Genomic DNA, 20,901 nt, shown 5'->3' on the forward strand with positions numbered 1-20,901 from the left:
AAAACTAGGAGCCGCAAGGCCCGAGGGCCCGCGGCACAAAATTCTTCCGAAAAAGATAGAAGAATAGTGGGTAGCATAGGCAAAGCAGGAAATCCGGTAATGGAACTCCAAACGAAAGCCAACAAGGCGATCCTGTGGGCATGTCTGGGGGCGGCGAAACTCACAATAGCGGCTGCTTGGAAAAAGAAAGACACCGGCAACGTCATTGTGGCACGCTCACTTGTGGCGAATCCTCTCCATGGAACGTCTGGCAGACATTTTTAGGGATGACTACACGGCTTTTAAGTACAAATGGGGCCCCCTAGTCACCGATTTATCACGAGGCTTGCCTTCTGCAGTGTGTCCACCATCCGTTAGGGCCATGCACCTCTTCCAGATCTAGCGTATCTGGAGCTGACGGGTGGCTGGAACATCCCCCGCTTCCTGGGTGGAGGGGGCCTTGCCTTTGTTTTTCTGCCCTACAATGATACCACGGCTCAGCATCTTTCTTTTTCTTATGCATCACCACCACCGGTGACGGGGAGGTGGGGTGGGGTTTGTTGATTTTTTTAATTTTTGGTTCAGACCTGAGGACTTTCCACAAGGGTTGATGGTTCAAAACGGGCATCTTCTACTTTGTCTGTGAGGGATTGTATGGCCTCGGGATGTTTGAAACTGTGCTCCAACTAGATGACTGTTTTGCGACCCCGGGCCATTCCCGCCCGATTGTATTAATGTTGATACTTTGGCTTTTGATGCTCAATGAAAATTATTATGACCCAAAAAAAAAGTTTGCTTATTTGTAACTATTTTTTAGGTGTTGCTTCTCCGTCAAGGGCCCCTACTTAACAATTGTTGGCAATGCCAATAGGTCTTTCTTAAATGTGCAACACATGCAAACAACATTTGAGCATGCACATTAAATCCACACCTCTTACTGCACACTGCTGGCCCTGCACTGATGCTGGCCCACCCCTAGCCCTGCGCTAATGCAAGCATACAGCTCGCCCTGCACTCACACAGGCACAACATTTGCCCTACACTCATGCAGCTACAATGCTAGCCCTGCTATTAGGCATGCACAATGCTCGTCCTACAGGCACACCACACAGCCTGCATTCAAACGGGTACATCGTTTGCCTTGCTTTCACACAAGACTTATAGCACACCCGAAACTCCAAAAGGGACTCCGCTCGCCCTGCACTATGGCAGGCTAACTGTTCGCCCTGCAATCCAGCAGGGACCCTGCTTGCCCTGCACTCAGACAAGGACACGTCACTCCTGTGTGTTAATAACAGAAGAAGACGGCATGCACAGCACAATGTATGCAACAAAGGCCAGAGTAAGTACTATTATGTTCTTTACAGACAATCGTATGCAGGTGGGTGCTTACCCACTCTGTATATCCAATGTAGGAAAAGAGAGTTAAACAGGGTTCAAGAACGTAGAAGGGGGTCAAAGGAACAAAGGGGTTAAAGGAGAGAGAAACGGAGCTAGAAGAGTGAGTGCAGCGAAAAAGGGGAGGAGCTAGAAAAAGAAGGATCATGTGTGAGAGCTAAAAGTGAGAAAAAGAAATGCCCAGAGACCATCAAAGACAACCCCACCCAACCTAGCGCCTCACCCTGTGACAGAGCACCTTGCTGCATGAGTCTATTGGCACAACTTGTCTCTCCGCCTGGTATCTCATCTCTCTGACTCCTTCTCTCCGTTTCTCTCTGGTTCTCTGGAATTCCCAGATCTCTGTACCCCGGTCAACTATTCTCCCCACAAAGCTCTTTCCGTGCACTCTCGCCTCTTCGGGAACGTCCAAGCCTCATCTTGAGTAGCACAAACTGATTTTGATTCAGGCACATCTACCAGGCGCAGGCGGAGACACTCTGCAGGGGCCGCATGGTGGGCTGTCGTTCCGACAGCCCTCACACTGCTGCTACTTGGCCTATTTTGTTCACTGGGCCCTTACCTTAGACTTGGCCCCTTGAAGCCCTACTCTCATTGTCGCCTCTCCCTAGACTCTGTCTCTCCTCATATACCCTGCGGCTTAAACTATGCCCCTCAAGGAATACTGCGACATTTGCACCATTAGAGAATGCCTCTGAGGCAGAAAGCTTCAGCCCTGCTGTCTTATGCCCCTATCGTGACTGCACTGGTTTCATACACATTCTGTCCAATCAAATGCTGTAGTGAAGAGAACCAAAATGTGGGTGGAGCCAAAACCCTTCTCCTAGCAGTGGCTCACAAAGCTCTTTTTCAGGTGATGACATTAGGCCTGGCGACACTCGTGATGTCAAGTCACATCCAAAAATCTTCTGGGCCATTGCTGGTTGATACAATTGTCAAAAGTGAGTATTGATGCATGATGCATTTACATACAAACTCTCTGAAACAGAAGTCGCAATCCAGATATCGGATCTACTCTGTTTAGAGTGCAGGCTGACCTGTCAGAGTGATGCTGCTTAATAACCTTTGAGGAAGCCTAACTTGCAGAAACATGGTGGCAGGCAAGAGGCCTTCTAGGCTGGCAGAAACAATATGGCATCAAGCAGTCGAAGTCCAGACTGGTATATATAATATGGCAGCAAGTAGATCATGTCACAGATTTCTAAACAACAATTATTTTGTTATCAATTTTAAGAGGTTAGGGGAACGAGTGAGGGTAAGCCTTGCCAAATAAAATGAGATTATCCTACAAGACCAAATAGCCAGCTGTTAAAATGTAATAAAATTTAACCAGGTGGATTTCTTTTTTTGGTCGAGCCCGGGCAGCACAGCACTGCTCTGCAAGGCATGTTGTATTCAGGTATGAACTTACTAGCAGTGATCACCTCAGTGCATAAGGCAGGGTTTCCAACAGTAATGTAAAAAAGATGTTGTCAATTTCAAATCCCTCTACATGGGTAATACATAATACAATGTCCCTGGCACAAAAGTTATATTATTATTAAGTATGCCCAATCACACATGATTTATCACTCAAATAGCAGCTTTAAATATATTTTGGGAATTGAGCCATTTTTCTCCAAATGTGAGTTTACGAGTCCTGAAAATACACACATGGAACACACACTCACAGTTTTATTATGCATATATTAATTCAGTAAAGTAAAAGTTTCTAATTTACTAGGCTGGGCTGCAGAGAGGAGAGCTACCATTAGCTCACAAGCTACTTGTTGAATAAGCCTGCACTACAACTATAGTTGGATATGTTCCTTGGAAAAACTTCAATGCAATGGTAGTTAAGTTTGCAATTCAGGACTGCTGAAATTCTGCATGTACGGTAACCAGTACACCTACAACTTCACCCCATTGCACTTGTGACCTTGCAAAACATCAGAGACTCACATACTCGTGGACGTTAATGTATACAGGTAACACAGGACAACACCTCATGTGCAGTACATGCAGGCTGCGCTCTATGCATAGTCAGAGTGTAGAGTCTCAAACTGCTCTGCAGCCATACATGCAGACCCCTTATGTACCATCATCAGCCTTTGCAGACCCTTTATATGCCTTCTCACCACTGAGGGGATTAGGGTTTCTTTGATGGCCTGATAATATTTTGGATGATAATCATAATAGCCCTTCAACTGAAGTATTTTAGGCAAATATTCACCTTTCAGTTACTGTAGGTTAGTATGCAACCTAAGTAGTAAACCATAACTTATAAAAGCGTACTCTGGTACATGACATTTGTCGTGATGAATAATCACTAAGTAAGCTGTCTATAGGGTTTGTGTATGATACAGTCAAGGCTCATTTGGACTGTGTGCATTGCATAGGTATATAGTCCCCACAGAGCATAGGAATATGCGCAGATCCAAAATGTCAGCTGCTTCAAAAGCGATCAACACACTTCAACCAATCAGATGAAGAGTTCAGATCATTGACGCCAGACAGCTGACCCTATTCTATATTTTATTTTAGCATTTTTAGAGGGAAGCCTTAAAATGCATTAACTGTATCTATACCATTCCTAAGATGGCAGGACAGGTGTGAGAAAATGTGCATTTTCATTGCTACCCTCGGATGATGTATATGCAGTTTGTCAGTGACCTCAAAAATACCTTGGTCAATTTCCCCTAAATATAGGCCGCACACAAAATCACTTATAAAGTAGGCGTTGTGAAGGAAAGAGAAAAAAATATTTAAAGGTTTGAGAAAAATGCACAACCGTGGCTGCACCAACCAATGCAAGGTGTTTAAAGAAAATAGCAAAAGTATTTTAGACAAATTGTTGCAAAAAGGTTCTCAGAGTTTTCTGATAAACAGTTGATTACTTTTAAACCAGATTTGTTATCCACTGACACTTTAACGCTCAGGTAGGACTTACAATACAATTTTTTTAATAAGAATTATGAAACGGATGTCTGGTCAAGAGCATTAAACTTGCATTTTAAAGATTTTCCTTTTTTCACGTCAAAAAGGAACACAAACGAACAACTGTCATAAACATTTGTTTTCCAAGCACAATATTACTTTTGACCCTGAACAGTATTTGTATGTAAGTTTTAAAGTAGAAAAAAATCCAACATCTGTAACCAGAACACTCATGGAACTGTCTATGTAAATGTTTCAAGTAAAATAATTTAGGTCCATTAAGGTCTGTTTTAAGCTAACAACACAATGTCACTGTGTAGAATAGCTAATAACAGCAGCTATTAACATGCACCATTCACATACCGCACACTATGACCTCAGATGTTTTCATTTAAGACATGGTCACAAGACTCAGTGGTTACAATTTACTGACCTCAAAATTATAAAAGAATGAGTTAGCCCTGCAACCAGAGAAAGACTAACACTTAGTGCACCTTAGCCCCAACCCTCAGCTTCGAACTTTGAGGTTGCACACAAGGTAGGTGACTCAAAGCTTTGATTTAAGTGCACAAAGCTTGCTATAAACATTAGCTAGTTCACACATATTTCTATGGAATCACGTTTACTTATGATAAAATGGAACGGCAATGTACACCCTCTTTCCTAACATTGCATATGGTGATGGATCGATCCATTGTAAACATTTTGCATGTTTTGCTTTAAAAATTGTTTTCTTCTTTTATTTTTGCATGCCCATAGCATTGCCTCAGGCGCTCACTGAATATGTCAAGCAGGTACTCTGTTATTATAACACACGTTTTACAAACACAAAATCTGTGTGTACTGATAACCTACTAATTTAAAAAGGTGTGCAGCCTCAAAGCTCATCGGTTGCAGACAGACTGCTTCAAAGGATAAGACTATGAAATGGTTACGTTTCACACAGAATTGCCAATGTTTCCAGATATCAGAATCCCCATAAATCTACACTTTATTATAACGGTGTGGTCACCAATAAGAAAATATACATGCAATGAAATGTCAAAGGGTGCATGCAGCTAGATGTGTGAAACCGTCTTCTAAGTGCTTGTTTGCACAGTCACTCAAACCCTGGCGCCAATTCTAGTTAACCAGTTACAGATGGTCTGTATTGGAGCCCTTTTTGGGAAGGGGCTGTAGGACACTTGGTGATATAAGTGCAGCAAGCAATGCAAGTAAAATGTTACTGTTTAGATTTTTTTTAATACATGCTGAAACTATTAGACACCAATAACAAACAGATTTCATAGTAAAACTAGAATCAAGAGAATATTGCACTCTAGTAGACATTCAAAACCCCTAAAACCAACAAGGGTCCATTAAAACCATTTGTAACTGCTCTACTGAAAATTCTATGGAAACCCTTCTGCCGCTTCACCTTCCAAGAGAGGCTTTATGTAGTCCGGTATCCTTCAAAACAGAACACTTTATGTGGCCATGGATGAAAAAAGTGGCAACGTTACAAATTTGTTCCAGAGTTAGGGCAATTTTCCTTAACTTATGAGACGTCGTTTTAATCAGTTCGACTCTTCACACATTGTAAAAAAATAAAAATTACAATATTTATCGATATACAATTTTTCCTGTGGACTCCAAACTGTATTCATTTTAGAATATCTAAATAATGAGGCGGCAATTAATAAATAATTAAATGAAAATGTCGACTAAATCTACAAAGCTAAGAGGAAATGTGGTTTAATTGCAATTGTTCTGCTTTTGAGGCTTGGCCATTCTGTAAGAAAGTACCGGTAAACTACCTAACAATGTTGACCCACACATTCATGTTTTCAAGCATTTTGGGTAAGGGGCATTGTACGATGAAAGCAAAGACTGACTCCGCTACTGCTTCTCAGGCGGATACTATTGTAAATAATATAGACACATGTATTTGGTTATGCAATTCTATATTGTGCGAACATGACACTAAAGTGATTATATATTGAAAACAACTTACAAAAAATGACAGTGGGGAAAACTGACCTTTAACCGCCGTCGCCGCATATTAGGAGTACAGCCTGCGGAAGCTGCCTCGGGGTAGAGCACGTGCACGCTGAGCATTCTAAGGGACGTAGAGCGCCCCGCCGCGCGCACAACGTACGGGTCACGGCGCACAGCTGCCCCTGTACGTCCTGCCGCATAGTGCCTGGCCGCCGCTGCTCGCCGGGCCGCAGGGGGGTGAATGCCTAGCTCGAGAGCTCAGGCCTCAGGAGGTGTCTCAAGAGCAGGTGTCCAGGCTCCGACCTTAGGGTGGAGTCCAAGGTGTTCCAGGCCATGGCACCTGGATATTGGACCCCCGGGCCGGGCCTGCTGCCTCCTACTGGTCTCGAGAAGGTTCCGGCTGCAGCACTATTCATTTTCATGAGGGAATCGCACCGTTTTCTTAAAATGAAATACCTTTCAAAGGACAAAGTACATTCATCACTTAGCAAGTCGGAATGACTCAGAAGTTTAAACTTCGCCTTAATAAACCAAGGACAGTCGAACAGGAAGTGCATTATTTGGCATTCAGTGGACAGCAAAGTGTGTAAAGGCAATGTGTACTTGTGACTCGCAATGAGCAAACCCACCTACAATGCAACGCAGTGATGTCCACAGGGGGTTTACAGCCGATAATAGTGAACAATGTAAAATTAATTCCCTTTCTGTGAGTAACATTTCTACTCCTGGAAATTGAAATAAGCGATCCCCTCCTAAAACAACCAGTGCGGAAAAAAACTGTTTTTTAAAATGTATTTTTATATAGACGTTCTCTAGACAGCATCCTACTGCCAACATAGAGCAGCGTACTGCACGGGGAACCTACTGCAATTTGTAAAAAAATAAAAACGCAAAGCGGAATTATCTTACAACTTTGTAAATGTATAACACTGACCAGGATTTTGAAAGAAGTTGAAAACATTTGAATAATTTTCTGGCTCTAATATAGATGCAACACAACATGAAAGCACTGCCAGGCAGAGTTTCCGCTTTTCTTCCTTTTAAAAATAATGTTCTTTGTAAATTGGCAACAAGTGAAACTAAATATAAGGAAATGTCATACAACTCTAAGAAGCGAAACAGAAGCAAATTATATGGTCGTGTCTATACACATCAATGAACAGATCACATGTCATCAAAATTATTCGAGGTAGTTTATTATACCCACCAGAAGTGGTTCACGTCACAACTGGATGTTGTATTGCTGCATATAATCCCAGCCAGCGAACCTACGAAAATAGTCCTTCAACAGCCAACGCCGACTGACCCAAGTCGGTGCTATGCAACCCATTCACCGCCATGAAAGCTGCTGTTCTTTAACAAGCCATGTACTCTCTCAGGTTGGGCTGTAAATAACCATAGTAGCCACTCAAAATGGGCCTCTGTCCTACCTGCTTAGTATCTGGGAGCAAGTGATGTATTAGCTGAGCTTAGGTCTGTAAATTACCAAAGCATGTAGCACCATTGGGGCAGCCTGGGAACAGCCATATAATGCCTGGAAGCAGGCTGTGATTTGTCTAGGGAAAGGTATATAAATGACCAAAGTATTCATCCCAAGAGCTGTAGCGTTTGACACACAAAAGTGCCTAGCAAGGTCGTATATTAGATCAGGGAAAGCCTATAAATAACCCAAAATATAGCCTTATTTTAATGTACGGTTCTGTTATACTGCTTATTTGGCCCGGCTGTGATTCGAGAGCACTTCAAGGATGTTAAGGTTCATGTGTCAAATCGAGGGGCCGTACAGAAACGGGGGTCCTCCAGCAGCCTGCGGTAGGCAGAAAGTCCCAGGCGGCCTTCAGTTCGAAGGTGCACAAGTCTGAGCTGCAGAGGGCTGCTCCTGGAAGCATTTTATGCATCCAGTTCCGGGTGAGTAACGAGGTAACCCGGCGCGCTTCTCGGAGCAGAGGCTCTTGTAGTGAGGGGATACCCCAACATGGATCAAGTGCAGAACAGTCAGGACCACTACAAGGTGGTCTAGCCACCCATGACCAAGGATGATCAGGGCATCGCTAGCACCCTTTGCGTTTACCGAATGCAAGCCACGAATAGGTGACGATACAGATCTATACGTCCAATGCTACTGCTGCGAGGACAAGGGCAATCTGGGGATGGGGGGGGGGGGGGGGTGACGTGAAGTAAAAGGATACCCCGCCTATTCGTCCCCGCTCTAGAAACCGCGGGTGGCACAAGACACGTGGTGACCAAATAGGCCCCACTTACCAACTGAGGCCTTAGCCAAACGCCACCCTGAAGTTATGCACTTTCTGCTGACAAGCTCCTAAATAAGGGGCATGGGTGATTGACAGCTGAATTAAAGGGTGGGTTAGTCTTAGGAGCAGGATCATACAGCCCTGACTAGAGACAAGTGGGTGGCGGCAGAAAGATGGCATCCATAAGGCACTTGGGGTGGTGCAAACATCCTGGGATGTGCCGACTGAAGCCCTGTAATGCATGGGAACGGGTCGTCTTTTACCGAGGGTGCACCTGTAACTAACCAAGGCTACCACCACCTTAACAGTTGCGCATTTATACGGCTATTAGGCCCAGTTACATATGTTACACTCTCCCAGGCTTGGGCTGTACACAAGCATCACAACGAAAGCTGAACCCCCAAAAAACATGGGATTAGATCCTGTATTGTCCCCGGGTGGGTTTATAAATAACGAAATAATTCACCAGCCCGAGACTAGCCCGGTTTTACCTCTGTTAGGCCCAGCTACAGTGAGTACAATAGGTTGAACTAGGTCGGTAATTAAACAAAGCATTTGTCATCCTCAAAGCTACACGATTAGTGTGCTGTGAGACCGGGAGTTGGACACGCCTGATCTCAGCTAGGTGTGTAAATAAGCAAAACATTAATCCTAGAAAGCTGCGCATCTCTCCCCACAATAAATGGGCAAAGGTGCTATATTATCTAGGGATACGCCTGTAAGTAACCAAAGCACTCCTAAAATAAAGGCTTGCACTCCTCCGTGTATAGCATCTTCTGCAAAGTATTCACTCTAGGGGGCGCCAGAATGTACAGCCTGAATCCCTGGACAGGCCCGGGTGTGTCTCAGCATCTCCCACACAAGCCCACGGCGCCCTGTGCAGCTGCCCACTCTCCCGGCAGGTGGCAGCAAGAGCAGAACCTGAGCCGCAGAGGAACTGGTAGCACACAAACACTGAGCATTGTTCTAGAAGGGTATCCTCTTCAGGATTTTTTTTTTCAACTAGCTTATAAAAACATATTTTGGTGAGATAGAACAACTGCAGAAAAGTGACATGGCCTTTTCTTACCTCCCTGGAACAATCCACTTGTTTTAATACATACACATACTGGGTTGCAAAATCACAGCTACAAGCAGGGTGGCAAAGAGGGACAGGATCACCCTGGAACCCTTTCAGGGAACGAATCTCCCTTCGGGTTGTTTAAAGGTCACCTGGACCCAGTCGATAAGACAGGGCCGGTGTGGGACAGGGGGGCATCTCCTGGATGTCTGTTTAACATCACTAAGAGGTCTGGCTGCGACTGACGTCACGGCAGAGGTTTTACTCAAGTTCAAAGTGAGGTCGGTGATGCCCGCCGACCTAGAAGGAGTGACCCCCATATCCCGCCGTGCAGCGAGTGAGGGGTTCGGGCGGAAATACGCACACTGTGTATCCAATGTCCAGATGGAATCAAAAGAGGTGTACCGTGTACCCCTCAGTCTGGAACATAGAAGGGACAGGCAGGGTACTTTTAAGAACTTAGAAACACAAAGACCACAGAGTTTAGGCGTCGAACGGGTGGAGAACCCTGAATGCACCGGCAGGAGACTAACACGCTACAGGAACACACGGGAACCTCAGGTTCGAGCAGAGAAAACGGGGGACCCTCTGTCAGGGGGGCTGAGAACACGGGCGGCCACTTCAGCAGAACTCGCAAGAGAAGCGAGGGCCCAGTAAAGGCATCCATTGGGAGATCCACATGCAGGCGGGCACCAGCGGCTCGTCCTCAAGAACCCAGAACCCAGAACTAGCCCTGGGGCAGAAGGGGAGTTAGGGACCCCTGAACACAGGCTGCCCCGGAGGAGTCCAGCGAGGGATCCTCGATCCTAAGAGGCCTCTCCCCTTTCCCTGCCCGGGGCAGCCCCCGCTGTCACGGCCCCCCTTCATGTATTATGTGTGTGTCTCCCCTCCCCCCGCACAAAACCCGGAGACACTCGCACTTGCCCACACCTGGCATCCTGCCCCCCGGGCAGAGCAGGCCAGCCCTGCCAGGTCACATTTCTTCACAACAAACTTATTCAAAACATACAAACGTTGTTTTTTAGGTGGAACAACAAAGGCCTGATTGTTGTGAAGAACGAAGTGAAGAGTGAAGAATTTCTCTCCCTCCCCCACCCCAAACAAACCCTTCTGGGCCCTGGGGGGACGTCATCGACACAGGGCAGGCACAGGCCTACAGCACAGGCGCATACCGGGCAGGTACTGTCAGGCTCTAGGTGCACATACTATATATAGTACAGCGCTAGGGTCGTCTGCAAAGTGCAAAGCCGCCGACATGGGCGTGGGACAGTACCTATGTTACTCGCTGCCTGAGTACCTTTATAGAGAATTCCTCCTTCCTGGATAACCAACAAGCTGGCTTTAGACCCCTCCACTCCACCGAGGCGGTCATAGTAGCCGTCATGGATGCCTTGAGGAAGGGGGCCGACAATAACATCCCCCAGGCCCTCGTCCTCCTGGACCTGTCGGCTGCTTTTGACACGGTCGATCACACCATTCTGATCGACCGTGTCAACAATGCCGGTATCCAGGGGATGGCCCTCGAATGGCTCAGATCCTTTTTGAGACATCGTACTCAGGCAGTACACCTATCTACCTTTTCTGCTTCCTATTCACCCCTTACTTGTGGGGTCCCTCAGGGCTCCGCGCTCTCACCTTTATTGTTTAATTTGTATCTTCAGCCCCTTCTTGTCTCCCTCCGGAATACCCCAGTCACTATCTTTAATTACGCAGATGACCTTCAGTTAATTTTTCCTATTTCTAACCTCCCCTCCTCCTGTTCCAACTTTCAGTCCACCATGCTCAACATCGCTGAGTGGATGCTTCATAGTCAATTAAAACTAAACCCAACAAAAACTGAGCTGGTACTAGTTGGGGGCTCCACCAATCCGTGGAATTCTAGCTTTTGGCCCCCCTCTCTGGGTACTCCACCTGACCCGGTTGGCTCGGTGAAGAGTCTGGGGGTGATCATTTCGGAGGACCTCTCTATGAGGCCACAAATCAATGCAGTCACCTCATCCTGTTTTTTTCATCTTAGACGGATTCGTAAGATCAGCAGGTTCCTCACTAGAGACGCTCTGATCCTAGTCATCCTAGCATTGATCACCTCCAGACTCGACTATGCTAACACGCTGTATGCCGGAATTCCATCTATCCACCTCCACCGGCTGCAGCTTGTCCAGAATCAGGCAGCTCGCCTTATCTTTCGCCAGCCTAAGTACCAGCATGTCACTCCTCTCCTACGCAGTCTTCACTGGCTTCCCATCACCAAACGTTGTCTCTTTAAGCTTGGCTGTGTCATTTTTAAGGCCCTGTCTGACTCAGCCCCAGCATTCATTACCTCCTGCCTGACACGGTACGTCCCTCATAGAGACCTCCGCTCCGCCACCCTCAATCTCCTGGTCATTCCCAAATCCAGGCGGAAAAAGCATGGTGGCCTTAGTTTCTCCGCCATGGCACCTACCATCTGGAATTCCCTTCCCACTGCACTTCGTCTCTGCCCTACTTACGACCATTTCCGCAAGCTCCTCAAAACTTTTCTATTTTCAACAACTACCTGAGTAACTTCCCTACCCTAGCTGCTGTTACGTCAAGAGCGCCATGAAACCGTTGGTGAACGTGCGCGGTATAAATATTTTTAACGTAACGTAACGTACCAGCGCCATCACCAGAGCGCCCGCTGTAAGGAAGTAAGGACGGTACTGACGCAGCAGCAGAAGCTCGGCGCTGTCAGACACCCGATCCCCGGAGGGAGGACAGTACTCCTGTACTGACGCCGACAGCAGAGCCCTGGCAGTTTCGGGTGCACAGCCAGTACTGACGCCCACAACAGAGCCTCGGTGCTTGTGGAAGAGCACGTGTGTGGCATTCTCTTGGTCCAGTAGGCACAAAAAAGTACACACTCTTTCGAGCTGGCCCGTGTGACACCGCAGGCCCTGGTGACTGCTAAACACAACAGCACTGGTAGTTTTCAGCCAGGACACAAAAGTGGTTACAAACTCTTCAGCCACATGGGGTGGGGTTAACCACCTCCGTTCGCTTTCACTTTTCCACTCAAGGCTACAAGGGAGGTGATATAAATTCCCGTCAAAAAGTAACCTGAAAAGGCGAGCTCTCCATAAAGACACCTTTGCACCCCTCAATTTGAACGAAAGGGAGATTAAATGCCTACTGCCCTCAAAAAGGCCCTTACCCACTTCAGCACAAAAAAAGGCCCCTCCCCCCCTCCCTTAAACACAATCCCCACACTCCTTTTTGAGTCGGAAATGACAAAAGCCGGCCCTTCACTGGCTATAATGGCAGAGTCGGGTGTGAGGGCCCGGCGGGGCTCCGGTCGAGGTGTGTATGCGGGTTCGGAGCGAGCAAGCTTCAGCCCTCTGGGCACATCCACCCGCGTGGATTCAGGTGGCTTCAGATCCCAGGGGAGTGAAACTGCGTGCCACCGCGGGGCTTGCGGAGAGCCACGGCGGGGACTCTTGGGGCTAAGGGGGGTTCGGAAGAGGGCACACAGCGAGTGGCTTCAGATGACATTATACAGGGCAACAAGAACCTTCTCGGATTCCAGGGCACACCTAGCCAGGGGGCTTACTCTCGAAGGACACGGAGAACCAGGGCCAGGTGTCGGTGCGGGAGTGTACACATGTAGTGATGAGAAGCATCGCAGGGTTCACCTAGTCAAGAGGGCTTCACAGCTTAGTGACACTGAGAGCCCTGAACACATTTCGCGACACACGTCCATCTAGGGTGCTTTACCCAGCACACCTTGGCATCTGCCCCACACAGGTAGCTAGCTAGCACGGCACCCCAAATAGCGGCAGAGCTCTCCCACACACACATTACAGCCGGCATCTGGAGCTCCGAAGAAAAAAATAAAAGAGTCCAAGGCTCCCCTCCACTGCCGGGGTAATCCGGACTGCCTGGAAAACACAAAACAAACTCAACAACGACAATAACTACTTCTAATGCTCTGAGCGCGCCGCCCTGCTTTCGAATTCTAAAGAAAAAAGAACCGCGGAGCAAAGGTAAACAAAGTTTCAGTGGATTCAGAAATAACCATATTCCTAAATATTGCATTAGCCAGAAATCTCTGTCGGAGTAGGAGGTGTGAAAGTACCCAGTGTGAGGACATTCAAGAGCTTATATCTTGGGGGCAGATCTCATCACCTCCAAAGACACAGAGACAATAATGTGCGGGTTTTCGGTATTTCAAATATCGAATTTTCATTTTTCACTTGTCAATAATTCGACCAGGGTATAAAAAAACAGCAGACTCGATCCGATTAAAATAAAAATAAAAGTACAAAACTTTGGGCGCGTGCCTTTTCTGCTTTATGCTTGAAAGGTGTAAATGTTGCTGTAGAATTCGATTGTATTTATTTATTTATTCAGAGTTTTATATAGCGCGAACAAGATCTTTGCAGATATCAGAGCGCTTCACAGAGGCAGGGGGTGAACAGGAGGGTGACTAAGCTTAATATTAGGTACAGTATAATATTCAACATAGCTTTCATGTGCTGATAAAGTAACAATAAGCATTCAAATAAACGTTAATATAAGATGGTACAGAGTCTTTGGTCCAACTATAAAAGAGATCAGGCGAGCTAGGCTATAAGGCTGGCTTATACCACTTTCTAATAGTTACTGAGAGACCATGGATAGGGACATCCAGTTTCAACAAACTAACGTGTACAATATGGTGATAGGTAGTGTCTTGTGTGGTGAGGTGCCCTAATTAGAACATTTTATTCCAGATGCAAGCTACCACGTTAAAGTAACTGGCTATAACGGGATGCTAATAGAGGTAATACACACAGACGCCACCTTTAAGAATTCTGCCACTAAAGCGGATGAAAGGCGTATGCAGCATATTTTGCTAAGAGTTGTTTTCGGGGAGTCACAGTGGCGGTTTGCACCGAACTAGCCTCAGACGTGCGCCTGGCGGTTTCCGGGACACTGGTTCCCATCTGAGCGGAGGTCGAGAGGCTTCCGGTCCTGGGAGTTAGTAACACATAACCCTTCTCCCTGGCCTCAAGAGAAAAGATGGCCCTCAAAACAGTTCGCAAAATGTGGCCGGAGAGATACCGGACCTCAGAATACCACTAGGGATAAATCCTTATCACACCCCATAACTCCTAGAAGACACAAGCTAGAAAGCGCTATAAACAGTGTTCTTATGACCAGATGTCCGACGCATCAAACGTGTGCAGGTAATGAGGTCCCGTGATATTGCACAGAGCCATGCAAGGAAATGCCTGATCACTTACTTAACGGAGAGCTGGAGCTCAGTGGGTTAAACCACCTGCTCCATACATCTATCTATGTGAACCTTGCAGCCACAAGTTCCAATCCCACCCAATATGACACTAGCAGGTGCCTCGCCCCGCGAGCTGAGTTTGCCACTGTAACCTGCAGATCACACATGAATCTAAGGTAGCTCACAAGACCAACGCACTTCCGCTAAACTAAGGCAGATCAGAGATTCATATCCCAGTGAAAGAGCTCGACACTTTTATGCATCTACAAATGTTTACACTGCAGGTTATGACTGGACCCTCCCATTCATCCATTCATTGTGCCAGCTAACTAGAACACCTCATTCAAAGAGCCAAGAAGCAATGCGCATTCTGGGTGTGCGCTAAAGAAATTGTAACTATTCCACAAAGATACAGTTCACCTTACTGCGCCCTATTCGATCAGACACGACAGGAAAATAATTGACTGCAGACCTGACCACATTCCCACAAGAAACTGTTACACGTAGAACAACCCTTTTAACTGGAAAACGGCTCCGTTCCTTCAACAGAAACGAGAGCGAGAAAGGATTTTGCTAAAGTGTGCTAAGGGCGTCGCGACATTCCCGAAGGCTGCGGGGGCGGGTGTATTTATATCAGGGGGCAAGAGAGGAATGAGGCCGAGCGGTACCCTAGAGGTGTGAGTAAAGAAAGGGGGTCGGGGGGGGCACAGGTATCAGGCGGGGTACGTGGGTATGTGACGAACGGGCAGGTACAAAGAGCACGAGATGGAAGGGGCAGATTTTAAAAGGGGAGCCGGAGAATGAACGACCTGAGGCACGAGACGGGAGCGAGTGTCACACTGGAGTGTAAGTGGTTGGAAGGGGAAAATACAAATGGAAGAGACGGTGGGCAAAGGGCAGATGTCAGGACGTCGAAGAGGTTTGGAGTGGGAACCAGAGTCCGAGCAGACACTGCAGGGCACGGGATGGAAGCGGCGAGTGTCCCTTCTTAAAAGTTCTGGAAATGCCCTCAGTGATAAAACTAGTTGGGTTAAACTAGAAGAAACGTACAAAGCAAAACAAATGCAACAATACCTGTTAAACAAAGTATATACACCAAGTAAAAGCAAGAAAGATACAGAAATTACAAAAAGAGGAAAAACAGATCCAGCCAGGCGAGTTTGTGACGGTCGTAGAGAACTGTGTTGTTGTTTTACGGTTTCCGAAGTCTGGGGGTTGAAGTCCAGGCAGCGGTGAGGGTCAGGGGGAGAGGGCACGCCAAGGGTGGATGAGACACCCAGTGCTATTTCTTGGGGTGGCAAAGGGACCCCCAGGGCGGACTGCACCCCCAGACTCCAGCATTGACCGCGCCAAGGCCTGGACTGTTGGACTACACGAACCAGCAGGCTGGGGCTGGAGATCCGCGGATCTCAGCCTGGCTTGGCTACGGGATGGCGTCGGAATAGCACAGACATAGCGCCATATGCCCCGCGCAGGTGCCTAGATATGAGGAGGTGGCATTTATTTTTATTTTTGCAGTTTTCTGGCAGCCAGAGCGGCTGAGGAGTGCGCGAACCCGCAGTGCCACAAACGGTTTAAGAAAGAGCAGCAGTCTTACAACACATCAGTGCATCCGAGCTGGGCAGAAGCAAGGGATGGTGGCATGAAGCTGGGTAGACACAATCAGAATGAGGCAGAGGCGGGGCAGATATCAAGGGGGCCGGTGGTAAAAGAAGTCGGGCCGATACCGAAGATAAGAAAGTTGTGGCCATATGCAGAGGGTTGTAAGCCTGGAGAGAAATCGGGAAGCTGGAGGAGACGAGGCGGGAACCCAGGGCCCATCGAGGCGTCTGAGGCAGAGGAGGGCCACACGACGACTGGTGGACACCGGGCCTGTGCCACAGGACATGGTCAGAGTTGAGGGGGGCTCTTGGCAGATATCAAGTGGCTTTTGTACCATGTCCTATCGACATTGCGTTTAAAGAACCAATTCAAAAGTTTGACACTCTGTAGCAAGGAGAACGCTTTTTGGACATGGTTAGGATCTGTCCAAAGGGACCTGTCTGCCCCAACTGTGTGTGTTTGACACAGACAAATTAACACACAGATCTTTCATAGGACAGCGCACGCCAAAGGCACTAGTGTGTCCTGAGAGGTTGTGTACAACACCTTCAGGCTGCTGTTTAATACAGCGATAAAACGTATCTCCGTGGACTCATGTCATAGGCAGGGCACATCTCTGGAAGATATGGGAACACTCCAAAAGACTGCACTGTTACTGTACATTGCTTTTCACAAAACGATAACACAGACCTGAGACCAGGGGGTCTCTGGTCCCCTTCAACATCTTGTGTATGATATATATAGTATTTGACAAACGCAATAACGGAGGACGCTTTCATGGACCAGGACACGTATGATGACCCCAAAATCATATACCAGCATATATAAATTGTTTTTTAACACAGTTCTGAGATTTTCCAAGTGTAATATAAACGAGTATCCCTCGAAGGATGTGGTGCGCGCCAAAAGCTCCGACATGACTAAATATAGTTTACCACAAATGTGTGAGTCCACACAACAACGAACGCAGTAACTACGACACAATCAACAGAGATCTCTGCCATGGAGCAGGCCACAGGGCGGAAGGACCTGCTGGCTGCAGTAGTAGATCTCTCTGCACTCACCAGCATCAGCAGAGAGGCCTCTGCCGAGGTCCAGGACAGGCCTGCAGAGGATCGAAGGGAAGATACAGGATATGACACAGTTACGGTGCAGAACTCTCCACGCGTCGGTGGACAAAGCACACTTCTGGGCAATCACCGACCCACGAACCTGCCTCTGACACCCCCAAATCCAACCCTGAACGGGCCGGACCCAATCCGTTGAAAGCACGCGAGAGGAGAGGATCTTGGGCACTTCCTTCGGCTCCATGACCCCCGAGAGCAGCACGTGCTCGTTTAAAAAGAACTGGAACTGTTTGACACACACAGCCCACTGCTTTACAAAGTGCATCGTCGCTAGGCGATTGGAAGGGGGAGAGGTGAACTTTTCCAAAAGGCACATTTTGCAAACTGTGAAATAGAACGAAGAAGACGCTTTCCTGTGGTAGGCTGGAAGCAACCTCCACACACTGAAATGTAATGTATTCGTTGTATTCTTCCTGCACACGACACTTTAAGAAAGGAAGACAAGGCCTGCGCAGAATGCGAAGAGGTAGAAAAAATGTCTCCATGCACCAGAATGCATTAAGACAGTGGAAAAACTTACCAAGGTAGAGGGGGTTTGAGGGTCAGACATGGCTCTCCGATCCAGGACAAAGAATTACAAATACACCCAATTCCACGACTCGGTGAACAATGGCAGTGGGAATGTCGCCTGTCCTACCCTGTATTACAATCCTCCCTCCCCCCTCCATATCGGGGTGGGAGGGGTGTGGAATGTCACCTGCCAACCACATATTTGTTCAGAAAGGAAAACGTGATTGTGCGCTCCTCGGTTAGAAGTTCTTGGAGTGTGAAGGTTTTGTTGGCCTGTGGTTAATGTGAAGGGATTGTGAGGGAGTGATTCCAGATAGGTGAGCTCGGTGCTTATGGCGTTCAGTGTGAGGAGAGTGAAAGGTGCGTTGGTCCCTGAGTGTAAAGGGTTTGTTAGTGAGTAGTTCATGGAAAGTGAAAGGATGTTAGTCCCTGGGAGTAAAGGGTTTGTTGGCGAGTAGCTCCAGGAGAGTGAAATGTTTGTTTGGGGTAGATGGGGTTAGTTCTTGGGCGGGCAGGGGTTGAAGGGTCAGTCCACATACAAGGAGGGTGAGGTTTAGAGCAGTTTCTGAAATGTTACGCCCTTGTTGGGAAGTAGTTATAGTATAAAATGAATGTTGCTGAAGTTCCCTTCCAACTTTGCGACCTCTTACAGTCAGTTTTTTTGCAGATGCTCGCACTGGTCGCTCTTGCCCCCTCCATGAACATTGTGCTACTAGAAAGCGTGGCTGTGGGAACTTTTTTGGGGGGGAGGGGGCACTTTCTGGCAGACCGAGATACAGTATCTGATCGGATACTGTCTGGCAGGCAGGGCCGGGCGCAGTCTCCGTTGAGCGCTCAGACAGATCTCTGCTATTTTCGAAGGGCTGGGGGTCACAATGCCCCCCTTAGAGTCTGAGACTCCCCTGCCCTGTGCGCTGACTGTAGGGGCGCCCATGGCCAAAGCACTTTCACCAGGAGTCAAGCACTTTCTAAAACTCTATTCACAAGAGTTCACTCTGAGCCTGGCTCTCCCCTCCCCCACACAAACAAGGAGGAGGGGCTGGAGCTGTGTCTGCTGCTTCGGATTCCTCGCTGACCCCTCCCGACCCTTGCTCTGGCTGACCTCGGCCCTCTCCCCGAGTGTCTCTGCCCTGCACCCTCATTGTTTCACCCTACCCTGCTTCTCGACAGTCTGTCTTTAGCTGCCACCTCTTATGCGGTGGTCACCCCGGCGCGCTCTCTCTGGGGGTCTGCCCCCTCCACGCACTTGTGGCACACACTGCCGTCTCCAGTATTTCTCTCCGGCTCATCTTTATACCCGAAGCTCCGGAGTCTTACTTTCTTTTCCCCAGCTTAGATTTTGTCCTGTTACTTTATCTATGTGTTGTCTAGCACCCCCCTATACTCTGCGCACCCCCACCCAGTCCTGCCGTCTCTCCTGTCACTTTCTCCCGTGCCCTTCTCCTCGGCTGTCCCCCCGCCGCCCCCCTCACTGGCCCGTCTCACCCCTCCCCGCTCTCTAATCCTCTCTGTGAAGTCGAAGCTCTCGCCTCTGCCTCTTTGTCTGAAGTTCTGCGAGTGAAAAATGTGCCAAGAGTTTGCAAGGGTGTCGGGAGGGAGGGCAGCTCTCGCGCCCCCGCTCCATTTTGCAAAAGCATCCATGCCTCGAGTCGCGGGCCCCCAGCATCCAGCGCAACCTGCCGGAGGCAGCCATCCCAAGTCAAAGTGTAGACACAGAAAACTCCTGCCCACCCCCACAGCCCTCCCAGATGTGAGAAAAAGTGCTCCGATATAAATGAAAGTGAAAGTCGCCTAGGACACCCCCGAGGAATACAAACAATTGCACCCACCCCACACAAACACCTGTTCGGCGCATCAGTAGCGAAAGGGGTCTCTCACTTCGGAGAGACAGTCTATAGTGGGCCGTTTGGACCGGGGGCGGGGAGGGGGGTTGCACACGATGGGGCAGACGGGCAAGGAAGGCACTGAGGTCGGAGGGTAACAACAGAACGGCGCGGGTGAGAGGGAAGATAGTGCATTCACCAACCTGTTGGGAATCTGCGGCTCCTCCGGCTCCTCAGCACTCTTCCCTGGGGGGCATGAGTGGGTCCCGGATCCTGGGGGCTCGGGGGAGGGGGCTCTGCTCAGATGGAAGCCCCAGCACGTTGCTTACTGCATGCTGCTCACACTTGAGTCTGTGCTGGTGTCCCGGGCTCCTGCAACCCCTCCTCCTCCTCCGCGGCCCCCTCCCCTCCTTTGTGCACCCTCCGCGCTGCTCTCCGCCCCTTCCTGCCCGCCTCCCTCTCTCCCTGCTGCTCCTCCGTCCCATACAGAGCTGGGCAGACTGGCTTCTGATGGCTGGGGCTGTGAGATGTGAGTGACTGAGGAGGGAGAGGGTGGGAGGCGGGGGGGAGCGAGGGGAGGAGGGAAATGGAGAGAAAGGAAGAAAGAGAGTTACTTCCAGGCTACCATAATTCATCTAAAGCAGGTGCAGCCGGTTTCCTGCTACTGAGGAAAGAAAGAGGCAACTTGCAACAAGTGCTGGACTGGCCAGAGCCAGAAAATGCGCACGGAGATGAACCTTCTGAGGAGACCTAGACCAGCGAGGGACCCTTCGAAGGGGATCAGGGGGTCGAGAGGAACATTAATATCAGAATATGGGAAGGGCACAACACGTGCTAGACTTCCCCAGAGTCAAACAAGCGACAGAGGAGTCGGGCAGAGACAACCAGGGAAGAGAGAGAATGAGTGGAGATACCATCATAGAAACAAAAGGACGGAGAGAGACATTAATGGCAGAGGAGTGAGAGCGAACGAGAAAGGATGAGAGGAGAGGTAGGCTTGGTAAATAAAGACAGTGAGGGGAGG

General features: G+C 48.4%; 1 protein-coding gene across 2 annotated transcripts in view; it reads right to left on the bottom strand.

Annotated features, from left to right (window-relative positions):
- The window catches only part of FOXP4 (forkhead box P4), a 305,951-nt gene extending 285,686 nt beyond the window's left edge, over positions 1–20,265 (bottom strand). Inside the window, exon 1 of one of the 2 annotated variants that reach the window (XM_078644738.1) lies at positions 20,081–20,265. The gene's annotated coding sequence lies outside the window, so the exon portion shown is untranslated. Of the gene's footprint in view, positions 1–6,312; positions 6,376–20,080 lie in introns of those variants that run through there. The other variant, XM_078644739.1, reaches the window with a different exon arrangement.
- Between the last annotated feature and the right edge of the window lie 636 nt (positions 20,266–20,901).

The sequence above is a fragment of the Lissotriton helveticus genome, chromosome 5_1 (genome assembly GCF_964261635.1).
Source record: "Lissotriton helveticus chromosome 5_1, aLisHel1.1, whole genome shotgun sequence".
NCBI classification, from domain to species: Eukaryota; Metazoa; Chordata; class Amphibia; order Caudata; family Salamandridae; genus Lissotriton; species Lissotriton helveticus.